The sequence below is a fragment of the Aethalodelphis obliquidens genome, unplaced genomic scaffold (assembly GCF_003676395.1).
Source record: "Aethalodelphis obliquidens isolate GAN/ISIS:26980383/991018 unplaced genomic scaffold, ASM367639v1 scaffold13, whole genome shotgun sequence".
Taxonomy (NCBI): domain Eukaryota; kingdom Metazoa; phylum Chordata; class Mammalia; order Artiodactyla; family Delphinidae; genus Aethalodelphis; species Aethalodelphis obliquidens.
The window spans coordinates 2,619,635-2,636,607 of NW_020837957.1; the positions used below are offsets into that span (position 1 = coordinate 2,619,635).

The window sequence follows — 16,973 nt, forward strand, 5'->3', positions numbered from 1 at the left end:
GGATTTGGCCATAGGTTTACCCGTCTCGAATTTGGAGTGCCCTTCACCATATCTTTGTGCACAGCGATGCATTTCTCACAGTCCTCTGCCCCTTTTTGCCACCGAGCAAGAGATGAGCTTGTGAAGCATGAGAGTAATAGGAACTTAAGAAATTAACCTTCCAACGTTAACAGGTTACTTCACGTCCAACCCATTCTGTATTTCAAGGTCTTAGAAGTTTTTTAAAAACTTATAAATACTAATAAAAACATTTGTTGATATCTAATGTGTGTCCAGCGATTTTCATTTTTTACTAATAATCCCTCAAAGTAGGTTTTATCTTCCTTTTATCTTTGAGGAAACAAGTCTTAATTATCTTAGTTAAGGTCACACTATAGCCAGATTCATACCTCATAGGCAGTCTACGACCAAATCATGGTGATTTTACTTCCTAAATATGTCTCCAGTCCATTTGTTTCTCTAAGTGTTCCAACAACATGATCCTAGCTGCCACCATCTCTCATCTGAAGGACCACAAACATCTCTTAAGTTGTCACTCTGTATTCAATCCAGTCTCCAATTAATTCTACAAAGTGAGCTTTTAAAAATTCAAATGTGTTCCACTCACCCCCATGCTTAAAATACTCCAGTGCCTTCTCCCCGGAAATCCTTGGATGAGAATCTGCCTAAGCTATGCGTGATCAGATTTCTGCAGCTCGGTTCACTGCTCACTGAGGCTTCCCCATGTGCCCTGACTCCACCAACCCTGCTGGAGGATTCCTGGACACTTGAAGAGTTACTGGCAGCTTACTTCACATGGAGCAAGTGCTGGGTGTGGTACGTGGTGCGTGAGAAGCGCATTCGAATCTGGAATTCTGGGGTTTAGTTCTGGCTCCCACCATTAACCACCTGTGTTACCCGAAACCAGCGGACCCCAACCTTTTTGGCACCAGGGACAGGTTTTGTGGAAGACAATTTTTCCACTTGCGGGGGGAGGGGGGAATGGTTCAGGTGGTAATGCAAGCGATGGGGAGCCGCAGATGAAGCTTCACTCACTCGCCTCTCACCTCCTGCTGTGTGTGTGTGGAGGGATGTTTGAGGACCCCTGCCCTAAACAGTTCACAGTTTACTCATAAGAGTTAAGGGGCAAAAAAAAAAAAGAGTTGAGGGGCAGACTAAACAATCTCTAGGGTGTCTTCTGGAAGGAAACAGCAAAGATAACAGAGAAGAAAAGAGAATCAAGTGGGGAAGGTCAGTCCAGCTGCCTACCTTGTGGGTGTTTGAGTGAATGTCTTGCCTCACCTGCCACTCAAGGCTGTTTGCATTATTTTCTTCACCTGTGAAATTGGGATAATACCTTCCTCATAAAGACTATGCCAAAAGTGAACTAAGGTAATGCCAGGCCTGACACAAGTGGTGGACTTAGTAAGTTATTGTGATTTTTTTTTTTTAATCAAGCTGGGCCTTAAGGAACAGGTGGGAGTGATATGAGTGGAGACTGAAACATGAAAGAACAGTATTTCAGGTAAGGCAAAGGGTACAGAAAAATGAAAGTCAGAAAAGCCCGAGAACAAATCTGGTTGCTTTGCGGGGCTCATGAAATGGAATGAGCAGAGGTCCTTGGTTGAGTTCAGATCCATTCCACTATACCAGGCATTGCACTGGGTTCTGAAGATTCCAAAAACAAGACCCAGTTCCTGATGTTACTGAACCACGTTTGTTTGTCGGAAGCTCAGCAAGCCAAATGCTGAGGCACCAAGGTGTGCAGCAGAGAAAGGGTTTATTCACAAGGCAGCCAAGCAAGAAGATGGGAGAATAAATCTCAAATCTGCCTCCTCAAAGGGGAGGAGCTTGGGATATTTCAGAAATAAGGAAGCAGTGTGGTCTTAGGCATGGGGAAAGGTGAGATAATCAGGTCCCGCACAGGAGTATCTGAATTACATGCTTCTTCATGGCCTGCACGTTCAAAAATGGAGGCACTTGGCATGATCTGAGGGTACAGTTGTTGGCCCTCTGACTTCAAAAGGTTATTTATGGAACACTTGCACAGACCCAGTTTTAGGGTCAGTGGTCCCAACCAGTCTTAGCCAGCTGGAGCTCAAACTAAACTCAGCTGACCCCAAGTTCCTGGAAAACAACTTGGGCGAACATCTTACTGTTTAGGCTATGGGAAGCTTGGAGGTTATGCAATTTGCAACAAAATAATTAAGGCTTGCTCAGTGAAGGCAGGCTACAAGCAGAGGGGGGTTTTAGCAAGCTGTTAAGACAAGCTAAGGAATTTCTGTTAGTTACCAGTTTCTGTTAATCCTATGGGGCATGGTTTCCTTGTCCTCTGGGTGCTCACAGTTTAGTGGAGGAGATAGATAAGCAACCATTCAGTATGATTCATGCTCTTCTAAAAGTGATCAAGAGAAGAACCATGAAACCCAGCCTGAAGAAACCGAAAATAAAAGAAGCAGCTACAAGTAGCAGGTAGGTTACAGGAACCAAGGAGAAAGTGGCACATTCAGGCAGTAATAAGTATACGCTGTGTGACGGGGGAATAAGAAAAGAAGGGCCTTATGCAAAAACTTCTGCCCAAAATAAATAGTGTGTTTTTGAGGTATGTAAGCAGATTTTTATTTGAGAAGAATCACTCCAGGGCAGGGTTTCTCAACCTCAGCACTACTGATATTTGGGGCCAGAAAATTCTTTGTTATGGGGGGTAGGGTTGCTGTCCTGTGCACTGTAGGATGTTCAGCAACATCTCTGTCCTCTAACTACTAGATGCCAGTAGCAACCCTCCACTCTTCCCCCTCAACTCCCCAGTCCACCTGGTCCACTTATGACAACGAAAAATGTCTTTAGATATTGCCAAATATGCCTTGGGGGACAAAAATCATCCCCTTTGAGAACCACTAATATAGGGATAATGTGGAAGATGGATTGGAGGGCAAGGAGATTAATCATATAACATAGTAGAACTTCAAACTGCAAGTGATGAGACCAACATCTAAGGCAGTGGACCAGGGAGGGATACTGAGAAGTTGTCAAAAACCTGAGGAGATAGAATAGACAGTGGGTGATGACTGCTTAGATCTGGGTGCTGAGGCAGAGGAAGGAATTTCACATGATTCCCAAATTCTCTAAATTAGTCGACGAGTTGACCAAGGATGCCACCAACTAAATTGGGCGAGGAATTCAATTTTATGTTTGAAAATAGAAAAGCTTTTAAAGGTTACTCTATAGGGAATATACAGGAGAGAGAGAACAGTGTAAAAGGAGGAATAAACCTATCTCCTTCTAACATGTCATGTGTAGCAAGAAACCTACAATCTGCTACAAATATTCATCCAAACTGAACCAAACTAAATATAATGAAGTAGAAGCCTCTTATTAGGAAATTCTCTTAAAAAAAAATCATCCAGCCAGCAATCATACATACATAGGTTTCACACATAAATTTTCATCAAAAGAGCATCTGCTCACCAGTCTTTCTCTGCAAAAGCTGTTTCCTAGATTACAATGGGAAAGTATATTAGATTCAAACACTGAGGTTTGCCTTTAAAAGGTTATACCAGTGGGCTTCCCTGGTGGCGCAGTGGTTAAGAATCTGCCTGCCAATGCAAAGGACATGGGTTCGAGCCCTGGCCTGGGAAGATCCCACGTGCCGCGGAGCAACTAAGCCCGTGCGCCACAACTACTGAGCCTGAGCTCTAAAGCCCGCAAGCCACAACTACTGAGCCCACGTGCCACAACTACTGAGCCCACGTGCCACAACTACTGAGCTCACGTGCCACTACTACTGAGCCTGCATGCCTAGAGCCCGTGCTCCACAGCGAGAAGCCACGACAATAAGAAGCCCGCGCACCACAATGAAGAGTAGCCCCCACTCACCACAACTAAAGAAAGCTTGTACACAGCAACGAATACCCAACACAGCGAAAAATAAATAAATAAATTTATTTTTTTTAAAAAAAAGGTTATACCAGAGACTTCCCTGGTGGTGCAGTGGGTAAGGCTCCACGCTCCCAATGCAGGGGGCCCAGGTTCGATCCCTGGTCAGGGAACTAGATCCCACATGCCACAACTAAGAAGCCCCCATGCTGCAACTAAGACTCAGCACAGCCAAAATAAAATAATAAATAAATATTTTTAAAAAAAGGTATACCGAACAAAACTAAACTAAAATACCACTGTACAAATCATAAAATTCTGGAAACTAAAAAAGAGAGGCAAAATCACCTCAGATTTTCTTGCAGTTATTTTTTCACTAGGGATATTTTTAATATAAGCATAATCATGGTGTACATGTAATTTTGTAAATGTTTCCTTAAACTTATTTTAATTTATAAGCATTTTACTTATAAATGCTTACTACAGAAGTTTCATAACTAATGACTTTCTCCATGCAAATAACCTAAATAATAATTAAATATATAATATTTAGATAATACCTTAGGAGGGATTCACAGAAATGTAATTATTGAGTCAAATAGACTGCATAGTTTTAGATTCTTGATTCACAGATTCATAATGGCAAGTCACTTTCCAAGAAATTTCCATGAATTTACACTGCCCTAAAAAATGTACACAATGTTAGGTTTTGTAACAATGGACACTTTAACATTTTAAATGGTTTATAACTTTAATGTTTTAAAAATATACCTTGTTGGGCTTCACTGGTGGCGCAGTGGTTGAGAGTCCGCCTGCCGATGCAGGGGACATGGGTTCGTGCCCCGGTCCGGGAAGATCCCACATGCCGCGGAGTGGCTGGGCCCGTGAGCCATGGCCGCTGAGCCTGCGCGTCTGGAGCCTGTGCTCCGCAACGGGAGAGGCCACAACAGTGAGAGGCCCGCGTACCGCAAAAAATATATATATATATATACCTTGTTGCTTTAATTTTGAATTTCCATGATTGTTAAAGAGATTAATAATTTTCCCTATGCTTTCTCACTAGTTTCTGTTTTTCGTGTTTCTTTTAATTTACCAATGTGTGTGCCGGTGTGGGTAGGGGAAATACAGTCTGTTTTTGTTCTTTGTCCACTACAGTATCTTCTATCAATTTGTAATAATAGGATCTTCAATTAAAATAGCAATAGTTTTTCTGTCATGCTTTTGATATGTATTTTTTCAGCATACTATTTGCTCTTTAAAAAACTATGCTTGTAAAAGTTTTCCGTTTTCTTGTAGTCAAGCATGTTGAATTGCTGTGGGTTTTGGGTTTGTTGTCTGTCTGTTCGCATTGTGATATCATCTGTGATTCTTTAGGAAATTATCCTCTCTTTTTAGGTTAAATAAATGAATACAACAAATATTTGGTGAGTACCACTATGTACCAGGCACTATTCTGTCCTGCAAATACAGCAGTGAAATAATACAGAAGAGGTTCCTAGTTGGGGAGCATAGTTGAAAACAAGTAAATGAATAAATAATTAAAATAATGCCAGTAGTGATACATGCTGAGAAAAAAACAAGATTTAAGGGATAGAAAGTAAAGGGAAATGGCATGTGTTCATTCTATATTACTCTAGGTTTTATATAGCTAAATACTTTAAATATCCAATATTTAAACCATCTAAAATTTCAGTGGATGCTCTGAAGTGTCTAAAGTACTATTTTTTTTACAATCAAGACTGTCTTTTATGTTGAAAATATAGTATTCAATAAATGTATGCCCTTCATTTAACAATCCCTCTCCCTCATCCCACCCTCCAAAAAAAGGAAAAGTAAAATTAAATGTTAAATCTTTTACCTCGAAACTAAACCTAGATGGTAACTGGACAGATCTTCTATATGACCTCTGATGCACTGAGTTAGGCTCCATCTATGATGGTGAAATGATTACACTTTAAGAGATCCTTTTCCACTGCTTAGTACCATGAATACAGCAGACCACTGAAAATACTTACTCATAAGGATAGACTGAAAGGAAGAAAAAGAGTCTGATTAAATGTAATAGGAAGGAAACTATATAATTTTTTACTTAGAAGGAACCATGCATGACATGTAGTAGAAGATAAATAGATATTTACTAAAAGTATAATTCAATGAAAGAAAAAAGATGAAAGCAAATGAATCATATTTATGCTTATGAATGTGCACTTTATTTATTTATTTGGCTGTCCCGGGTCTTAGTTGCAGGATGTGGAATCTTTTTAGTTATGGCATGTGGGATCTAGCTCCCTGACCAGGGATCGAACCCTGGTCCCCTGCATCAGGAGCGCAGAGTCTTAACCACTGGACCACCAGGGAAGTCCCTGAATGCACACTTTAAAACCTTTTCAGACTAAAATTACTGAGGGGATACTGTCTAGAATAGAACTTTGATGTCTCAAGGCACACTTTAAAACCTTTTCAGACTAAAATTACTGAGGGGATACTGTCTAGAATAGAACTTTGATGTCTCAAGGCATCACACATTTGATACGGTATTGATTCTGCCCTCAAATTATTGCTTGAGATAAACCTTGATCTGATTTGAACTGTCTCAGCCCACTCCTGTAAGACATGAGATCCTTCTTCCTCAGATACTTCGACTCTCATAAGATGATATCTCTGCCCTCAGCCCAACTGTCCCATGGCCTAGTCGTAAATTTGACTTTGGAGTAAATGTGAACCTAAGTTTGAACTTCACCTCAGCTCTGCCACTTCCTAGCTGTGTGCCCCAGGCAAGTTCCTAAAATAATCCTTAGTTTCCTCACATGTAAAATTGGAATAATATTACCCAGCCCATTTACCTCAATAAATGATTATGAAGGTTAGGTAAGAAGGTGTATACAAACTCACTATTCCAACCACATTACAGTGCATGGATGGCCCTTAATTAGCTAGTTACTAGCTGAGGAGCATGTATTAGTATAATTCCATCAAGAAACAAGTATGACAATGTCCATCAGCAGATGAATGGATAAAGAAGATGTGGTATATATACACAATGAAATATTACTCAGCCATTCTTAATGGTTTAGGTGAATGTTGTGTCCTTCAGGCCTCCCATGGAACATAATGCTCTGGTGGGTCTTCCATAACATTTCCCTTCTAGTACGCCCCTCCAACTTCTTAATCCTTCCTCTGCCTCCTGCCAGGGCAACTCAGGCTTCTCCACTTCACTCAGGCTTGGCCATGACTTTCTCCAGGCTTCTAACAGCATCCCATAGTGACTTTGTCTCAACCTCTAAGGTCCCCGCTAAAGTAAATCCTCTGTCTTGAAAAAGGACCCTTAGGTCTGAGCTCCAGAAATATTTATCTTCTCTCTCTTTTTTTAAATTGGAGTATAGTTGATTTACGCTGCTGTGTCAGTTTCTGCTGTACAGCAAAGTGAATCAGCCATACATATACATATAACCCCTCTTTTTTGGATTTCCTTCCCATTTAGGTCACCACAGAGCATGGAGTAGAGTTCCCTGTGCTATACAGTAGGTTCTCATTAGTTATCTGTTTTATACGTAGTAGTGTATGTATGTCAATCCCAACCTCCCAATTCATCCCGTCCCCTTTTCCCCCCTTGGTGTCCATATGTTTGTTCTCTACGTCTGTGTCTCTATTTCTGCTTTGCAAATAAGATCATCTATGCCATTTTTCTAGATTCCATATATGTGTGTTAATATACTATATTTGTTTTTCTCTGACTTACTTCACTCTGTATGACAGTCTCTAGGTCCACCCATATCTCTGCAAATGACACAATTTCATTCCTTTTTATGGCTGAGTATATACTTCTCTTAAGCAAGGTTACTTATCCCTTATGTAACTGATTACGTTTCTCCCTTTGATTGTTAGGAAGCTCAGAATCAAATATTAGTCATATATGTATAATGTATAGGAACTTATAACACATACTTCATATACTATCCTCACAACAGTTTCATCTTTGCTTTCACTTATTTCCACTTCACACTGACTCTTCCACTTGTATTTATTCACTACACTATCTGCTCAGCACTGTGCTAGGTACATATATATCATCTCATTTAATCTTGGCTTCCCCTCTTGTGGGATCTTGGGCAAGACACTGAATTTCTATAAGCTTTGATTTCTTCATCTGTAAGTGAAGATAACCATAATGTCCACTTCATAGGGTTGTCACGAGGATTAATAATGATAGTTAACATCACTAGTTATTAGAAGATACTCAAATTTTTTTGTCTAAAAAAATTAAAATATCTCATATAATTATTTTATAAGATGTTAATGTAGTAATATCTGAAAAGATAAACATCAGTTTATCATAAAAACACTCAATATACGGAGCAGAATAAGTATTACTAATCTTATTTATTATGGCTTTAACCTAATTGAAGATTTCTGTGGTTCCTGTAATTAACAGCACTATAACAGAATCAATAAAGCTAAGCTATAATGAATGTTAACACAGAAGGGCTCATTTATGGATTTTTTAAAATATAGGACAAATGAGATGATGGCCACCTCAGAAGGCAGTGAGCCCAAGGATACTTTACTACAAAATTTATTCAGTTTTACAGGAATATCAGATTGCTTTAGACTGACTTACTAGCTATAATAATGAGGCTTATTCTACCCCAGGGACTTAGTATACTGCATTAATAATGAATACACTTTGAAGAAATGCTATTCTAACAACTAAGCTTAGTGCCCTGGAAAGACCACTGGAACAGAAAGCAGGAAACTTGAAAGCAAGTAAGCTCTACAACAGACTACAGAGCATAAGGCAGTCTATTTAACCTCTCTGAACTCACATTTCGCCTGGGTTAGATCACATGATCTTCTGCTGCCTGCCAGCCTCAAAATGCTATGCATATTTATTTCTTAACCTCACAGTAGCCATACAAAATTTACTGGCCAAGAAATCAGATTTGCATTTGAAGTGGAAAGCCTAAATTATATGCCCAAAAGCAGTAGGAAGATAAATTACAGCTTAACAAGAATTAGATTTGATTCCTTCCTAATTTCTAATTTTCCGTTTCTTTGGTACAAGAATGATATCTAGGAATCTTATAATCTCAGAGGTCTATGCTACCCAACAATTCAACTCAATTCAGCAAATAGTTAATCAGTACTAATATTTGCCAAGCACACACTAAGTTCTCAAGTTTCTGAGAATATGATGCAGGACACATATGATCAGTAACAATCAACTGAACAGCCACGTGCATTAAGGTACTATATGTACTCACGCTCAGGCCACTGAGCGTGGCCGCCTCTGTCCAAGGGCGGCATGCTTCCTGCCCTCAGGGGCTGTAGTATGTAGTGAAAAAGGAAAGACATCCGTCAAAAAATAAGTGATCAAGTGTCAAATTTGCTGATACAGGTAGGAAATGTCATAAGATTTCAGAGACAGGACACATCACTGAAAATCCTGGTAGGCTTCCTGGAAGATGAAATGTAAGCAAAACCTTGAAGGATACTGAAAAACAGAGAGAGAAGTGTTAGGCCTATTTAATGGGTACCTATAGCCTTCTCAGAATTGTTAAGATTAGATTTAATTTTATGTGTGAAATGCGTTTGTGTTGTCTTCACTCAATTTTAGGTACCATGACAGCAGAAACCAGGTATCATATTTTTGATTCAGCACAACAGATATTTATGGAGTGCCTACTATGTGTCAGGTACTGTAAGTTCGGAGGGGAGGAAAAGTCAAAGAAGAAAAGAGAAAGGAATTGGAGAGATAAATCAGAAGTCTGCCTCTCAAAGATCTGGGTAAACTAGGTTTGAACCCCCAGCCTTTACCTGGCCTGCAGAAGTATAGAGCCCTTTCAAGAGCTGGGTAACTTCCACCGCCCCACGTCTAATGTGTTCTGCAGTGTTGAAACGAAACCTGGCCTCTTCCTGGTTTTCCCATCAAAGGCGCTCCTACAAAGCTGCCTAGGTTTAGTAGCAATCGCTGGAGATGTAGGTAATTGTGGGGAGGAATCACAGCTTTGCTGCGCTGCTGGCTGCTCTCTTCCCTTTCCCTCTGCCTTCTCTCCTCTCTTTTCCTCACTCACTCCATCCCAGATTGGCCCCACGCATCTCAAATTCTCCCTGTCTTAACACAGTAAGTCGCCCCTCCTCCAACAGCCAGGTCCTTGGGTCTCAGCTTTGTGCCTCCAGCACTCCCCAGCCTATTCCATTACACCGAATTTTCCAAACCTAGATGCTTCCATCCCCAAGAGGAATTCTGGCACCAGCTATTAATAGACAGTGAAAGTTTCTCCACCTTGTTACGAAGAGCTAAGTGCACTGGAGACTCTAAGAGAAACCTGAAGTACTACGGAGGGACAGAAGGAGGACGGAGTGCGGGAGACAGGTCAGGAAAGGTTTCTTGGCCCCTTCTAAGCTGTCTCTCTCTCTCTTCCAAATTCATGCAGTATTGATTGCCTGCATCACTCCTTGGACTCTTGCCCTCTGTTGCCTTCTATGGTTATTTCTCTTTCTATCTGTCTGTGTGCTTTGTCTCCCGGACCAGATTTTTTGCAGCTTCAACACAGCAGCTTTTCCTGTTCCTCCCCAGAACTCTCATGGGTATAATAGGCCTCACTGGTGGGTCTGTTGAGTCTCGACCTGCGGGAGCTGTATGATTTGCCTTGTTTGACACTACCGTCCCTAAATTTCCCCCCAAAAGGCCACCTGGTAGGAGGTTTTTTTTCTTTAATTAAAATAAACTCTAAGAATATATTGATTGTTTAACCAATTTGCCTGAGTTGTCTGGAGATGCTCATTCATGTTACACCAACCAGCAGCTGAAAAGGACTAACGTGTATTGAAGTACCCCTAGGGACCAGCCACCTGCTTCAATTCTCACAATCATCTTTTGAGGTAAGATTAGGGAATTTACCAAAAGTCACACCACTACAGAGCAGGAACTAGAATTCTAACCCAGGAATACCTAGCTTCAAAGTGCCCATTCTTTCCACTACCCCCATCCCTAAAATAATAATGCTCCTTTAGAGACATCTCTAAAAATAAATAACGTTTCTGTATTAAAAAGAAGAGTGGTTATTCACCATGATATAAACTAAACAAGACCACCCCAATAGTTAGGGTCCTGGAGTAGTAGAAAGAAGTTGACTCCATGAGCTTGAACAGGTGGTTTCACCTTTCTGAGCTTCAGGTTACTTATCTGCACACACACAATCTCACGGAGTTGATGTCGATGTCAACATTAAATTCTATATCTATATAATTAATTATATATAATTAATAATGTAATTAATTTTATATATATATATATAATACCTGGTAAGCAGTGTTAAGTGGGATTGCTTTTCCTTCTACAGAATGTAAAATGGGAGTTGACACAGAGGTCTGACATTCAGCTTAGTTGGACACGTGCTTTTTTCACTGGGTTAACACATTATTTGGGAGGGACATTAGCTGAATCACACAAGAGCATATTAATCACTAACTCAACGTCAGCCGACAGCAACCGCAGTTCTTGGAAGTAAATTCACACTGCTGTCAACAACCTTCGAAGTCCTTCTCCACATTAACTACCGCTGCCTCCTAAACAAGGTACTTTCAGATAATTGCTATCGGCCCAGGTAGGTGGTAAGAGGGTTTAACGTATGAGCACTGTAAAATGGGAGGAAGTTTTGGGAGGCTGGTGTGGGGAGATGGGACCACTCTTCCCAGGCCCTCAACTATACCAAGTCCAGCTGGCTTGTGTTTCTAAGAGCACAGACTCAGCACTGAATTAGAGCTAGGTTTTAGTTCTGCCCATTCCTAGTTATGTGACTTAGAGTTTTAAATTTCATTTTTCTCATCTGTAAAGTGGGAATGATAATAATTTCTATTTTCCAAGGCTGTTGTGAAGATTAAGTTAAATAATGATTTTAAAGCACTTAGTACAATATCTGGCACATTATAAGCCCTTAAAAAGTTGGTTATTTTTTTATTATTAACAGGGAGCATAGCCTTGAAGTTCTAAGATGCCGGGCAATTAAAAAAAAGGAAAAAAAAGAAAGGCTCCCTGTTGCTGAAGGATCAGGTTCAATGGCACAGTCAGGCACACAAAGTCTACCATATCGGACCCCAAGCCTCTGCTTTACACTATGGTTACCTGTACACACTCTGCAAAAACCTCCTTAACTTCCAGAGGCAAGCAGAATTCCTCATTTAGTTTCCCAGAGTACTTTGCATATACTTTTGTACTTTCCCTTATCACAATATATTCTGTTTGTTTGCATATCTGTCTCCACTCTACCCTACCCCATCCCAGGCTGTGAGTTTATGGACAATGGAGACCATATACCATCTTTGTATTTGCAGCCATTAGGCATTCTGTAAGTCTTAGTTGGATGGATGATGGATGGATAGATGGGTGGATAAGGAACATGGGACAACAGTGACTTGGTAAAAGAATTGGGAAAAGGTACCCAGGGAACAGGGCAAGACAGTCTTTGCTTCATAAATGTTCCTAAGCCTGGGTCTGAGCAGAAGTCTAGAGGACATGACATTGGCAGAATTCTTTGCCTGATGAGGTGGTTGGGCAATCTATGCCTTCTAGGGGAAGCATGAGCACATGGTGACTGCTGTCAAGACCAGTATCAGGTAGAACACCTTAGTTATGAGGGAGCCAAGGCAGGATGATGCCTCTAAGTTTTCCAGCAGCCTTCAAGGTTAACATGGTTAAGCAATTAGGAGTAATAAGTTTTTCCAGGTGCAGTCAATTGCCATCAGGGCAGACAGACTTGTGGACAGAGACCATCTGCCCTGTGATTATGTTCACTGTAAACAATGATACACGAGATCTAGAGATAGTAAGGGGATATGCAGTGTGATTCCAACAGAGGACAGACCATCTGAAGATAACATTTCAAAGTACCTAGAATATAAATTATTTTAGAACATAAGGCAATAGAAAGGGAGATTTATATCTTGACTTTTCAGGAATCATTCTATTTTCATTTTATTTTATGCTTTTTGTTAAAGGCAACTGAAGTGATAATATTTCATGATTGATCATTTATTCTGTACTTCATACTTTTTAAAAAAAGTGATGTACTGGAGTCAGCTCCCACTGGCTCATGAGAGCATACTGTGTACATTTCTTCTCATCTACACCTTAGATGACTTCACAATGGTATCTTTAAATCAGCCAGGAGTATTTACACCATGGAAATAGGCAAACACTACAAATCAGTGTTTCCCACTCCCACCTTCTCTAAGAGCTGATTCTTTTTTTTTGGCTGCATCGCACATGTGGGATCTTAGTTCCCCGACCAGGGGAACAACATGTGGGAACCTGTGCCCCCTGCATTGGGAGCGTGGAGTCGTAACCAGTGGACTGCCAGGGAAGTCCCCTGAGAGCTGATTTTTAAACCTTTACCAGCACACCACTGGCTTTACAATGAATGATCCCAATTAATACTCCCAACACACCTATTTTATAGATGGGAAACTGAAGTTTAGAGGATAAATAATGAAAAACTTATTACAAACTTTTTGGTGGCAAAAGCAGGATTAAAACTGACACCATCTGCCTCCAAAGTTGATGCAGTTAACCATGATGGAGGGAACACTTACCAACTCATTCTGTAAGGCTAGCATTACACTGATACCAAAGGCAATAAAGACATCACAAGAAAAGAAAATTACAGGTCAATATCCTTTCTAGATGCAAAAATCCTGAACAAAATAGTAGCAAACCAAATCCAACAGCATATTAAAATGATTATACACCATGATCAGGTGGGATTTATCTCAGGAATGCAAGAGTGGTTCAACATAAGGAAATTAATCAATGTAGTAAACCACATTAATAGAACAAATGTAAACAAAAATTATCATCTCAGTTGTCACAGAAAACGCATTTGACAACATCCAACAACCTTTCATGATACAAACATTCAGAAAACTAGGAATAAAAGGGAACTTCTCCAACATGATAAAGGTCATTTATGAAAAACCCACAGCTAACGTCATAATAGTAAAAGACTGAAAGCTTTCCCCCTAAGAGTAGGAACAAGACAAGGATGCCTACTTGCATCACTGCTATTTAACACTAGTTGAATAGTGCTATTCAACACTAGTTCTAGCTAGAGGAAGTAGGTAAGAAAAATAAATAAATCGGACACAAATTGGAGAGAAAGAAGTAAAATATCTCTATTCACAGATGTCATGATTCTACATACAGACAATTCCAAAGAATCCACAAGAAAGCTACTAGAGCTAATAAAAAAATTCAGCAGGGTTGCAGGTCACAAAATCAACACACAAAAATCAGTTGTGTTTCAATACACCAGCAATGAACAATTCAAAAAGGAAATAAAGAAAGCAATTCCACTAGTATTCAAATAGCATCAAAAAGTATAAAATACCCACGAATAAATTTAACCAAGGAGGTGAAATATTGTACACTGAAAACTCTAAAACATCTGTGAAAGAAATTAAGGAAGACCTAACTAAATGGAATAACATCCATGTTAATGGATTAGAAGACTTCAAATTGTTAAGATGGCAATACTACCCAAAGTGATTTACAGATTCAACACAATCTCTATCAATATTCTAGCAACCTTTTTTTCAGAAATGAAAAAAACCCATCCTCAAATTCATATGGGATTGCAAGAGGCTCCAAATAGCCAAAATAATCTTAAAAAGGAAGATCAAAGTTGGAGGACTCACAACTGATTTCAAAACTTACTACAAAGCTACAGTAATCTAAACAGTGTGACACTGGCATAAGAATAGACACATAGACCAATGAAACAGAATTGAAAGTCCAGAAATTAAACCCATACATCTATGGCCAATTGATTTTCCAGAAGAGTACTATTTTCATTTAATGGGGAAATATTAGTCTCTTCAACAAATGGTTCTAGAACAACTGGATTTCCACATGCAAAAGAATGAAGTTGGAGCCTTATCTCACATCATATACAAATATTAGCTCAAAATGGAACCATAAAACTCTTGAAAGAAAGCATAGGGGTAAATCTTGGTGACGTTTGGTTTAGCAATGGATTCTTAGATATGACACCAAAACATGAACAATTACAAAAAAAAAAAAAAAAAAAAAGATAAGGACTTCCCTCGTGGCACAGTGTTTAGGAGTCCGCCTGCCAATGCAGCAGACACAGGTTCAAGCCCTGGTCCAGAAAGATCCCACATGCCACAGAGCAACTAAGCCCGTGCGCCACAACTACTGAGCCTGAGCTCTAGAGCCCGTGAGCCACAACTACTGAGCCCACGTGCAGCAACTACTGAAGCCCGCGTGCCTAGAGCCCGTGCTCTGCAACAAGAGAAGCCACTGCAATGAAAAGCCTGTGCACCACAATGAAGAGTGGCCCCCGCTCGCCACAACTAGAGACAGCAACAAAGACCCAAAACAGCCAAAAAAAAAAAAAGATAAACTGGGTTTCATCAAAATTGAAAACTTTTGTGCATCAAAAGATATTAATAAGAAAGTGAAAAGAGGCAGCCCAACTTTCTCGGCTGGGGCAGCAGCCACCACCACAGGGCCCAGCTGAGCACACTGGGCCACACGGTGCTCTCCCCAGCTTGGTTCCTCTATAGCCCTGCTATCCAGCACTGGGCCCCAGCCATTACCTTTGAAAGCCTGGACATCAAGTTCTCACTGTGGCTTATCGATGAGGAGATCATCAGCCGTAACACCCAGTGGTTCTACTTCCAGCCCCATTACATCTTGGGCCTCCTCATAGGCCATCACATCTACTTTTCAGCTCAAATCCACCAAAACCTTACCATTGAGCGCTACACCATCTCCAGCCATGATGAAAGGGCTTTAGTGGACCTGGTCATCAAGGTTTACTTCAAAGACACCCAGCCCAAGTTTCCCACTGGAAGTAAAGATGTCCCCATACCTGGAAAACAAGAAGATTGGAGACATCATTGAGTTCCAGGGCCCAACCTGGCTGCTAGTCTACCAGGGCCAAGGAAAGTTTGCCATCTGTCCAGACAAGAAATCCAACCCCATCAAGAAGTGAAGTCTGTTCACATGATCACAGGAGGAACAAGCATCATTTGGATGCTACAGGTGATCCGTGCCATCATGAGGGACTTGGATGACACCGTGTGCCAACTGCTCTTTGCCAATCAGACCAAGAAGGACATTTTGCTGCAGCCAGAGCTGCAGGAACGAACATTCCACTTGCTTCAAGCTCTGGTACGTGGTAGACAAAGTCCCTGAAGCCTGGGACTACAGCTCAGGCTTTGTGAACAAGGAGATGATCCAGGACCACATTCCGCCCTGGAGGAGGAGCCTCTGGTACTCCTGCCCTGGTCCAGTATGCCTGCCTACCCAACCTGGACCACGTGGGTCACTACAAGGAGTGCTGCTTCCCCTTCTGATGGCTGGGCACTGGCAGCATCACACCCTGAACACTCACCATGCCCTGTCCTCAACTAGTCCTCCTCTGCCAATGTTATTTAATGCTGTGGGCCCAGGTTCAGTCTGGCCTGCCTATGCCCTGGGTGGTCACCCAGCTGGGCTGACCTGAGGGGTCCCCTTGGAAGCAGAGCTCTGTTTCAAGTGGGCCACAGCTGGCAAACTTCAGGGCAAGTTCCTGTCTGGTTCTCACGCAGCCCTGTCCCTGTCCTCATGACTCTTTGTCTCTCCCTTCTTGCCCTCTTCTCCTATTACAGGGATGAGGCTGCCATCACCATGCCCCACCCAACCTTCCCTGCGGGGGTCCACAGTCTGGAAATAAACATAAAAGTAGGGGCAGCCCAGAGCTGCAGGTGCCGGGACTGCCCCCAGCCACGGTCCTTGGACCTTTGCCTGCCACCCCTCACTGTCTGCCTCAGAGCCACGACTAGGCCTCAGCGGCATCTCATACCACATGAGACAGGGGATACCAAAAATTCCTGGCGGGGAGTGGGGAGGGGTGCTGGGGGTGAAAGGCTACCTCCCACCCAAGGGCCCAAGCAGGCCCCAGCCAGCCAGGAGCTTGGCTCTTCTTGTGGCTGGAGTGGGAAGAAGGTGCTGGCTGAGGGCCCATCAGGCTGGCACATGGGCCATCTTGAAACCCTGGCATTTTCCCCTAACACACCGAAATATTCAGGTAACCTTAGGAGCTCCAAGCTGTCAG

At 41.5% G+C, this 16,973-nt stretch overlaps 1 pseudogene; it reads left to right on the forward strand.

Moving 5' to 3' along the window:
- Window positions 1-1,484: 1,484 nt before the first annotated feature.
- LOC113624257 (NADH-cytochrome b5 reductase 3-like) lies at window positions 1,485-16,482 on the forward strand (annotated as a pseudogene).
- Window positions 16,483-16,973: the final 491 nt, after the last annotated feature.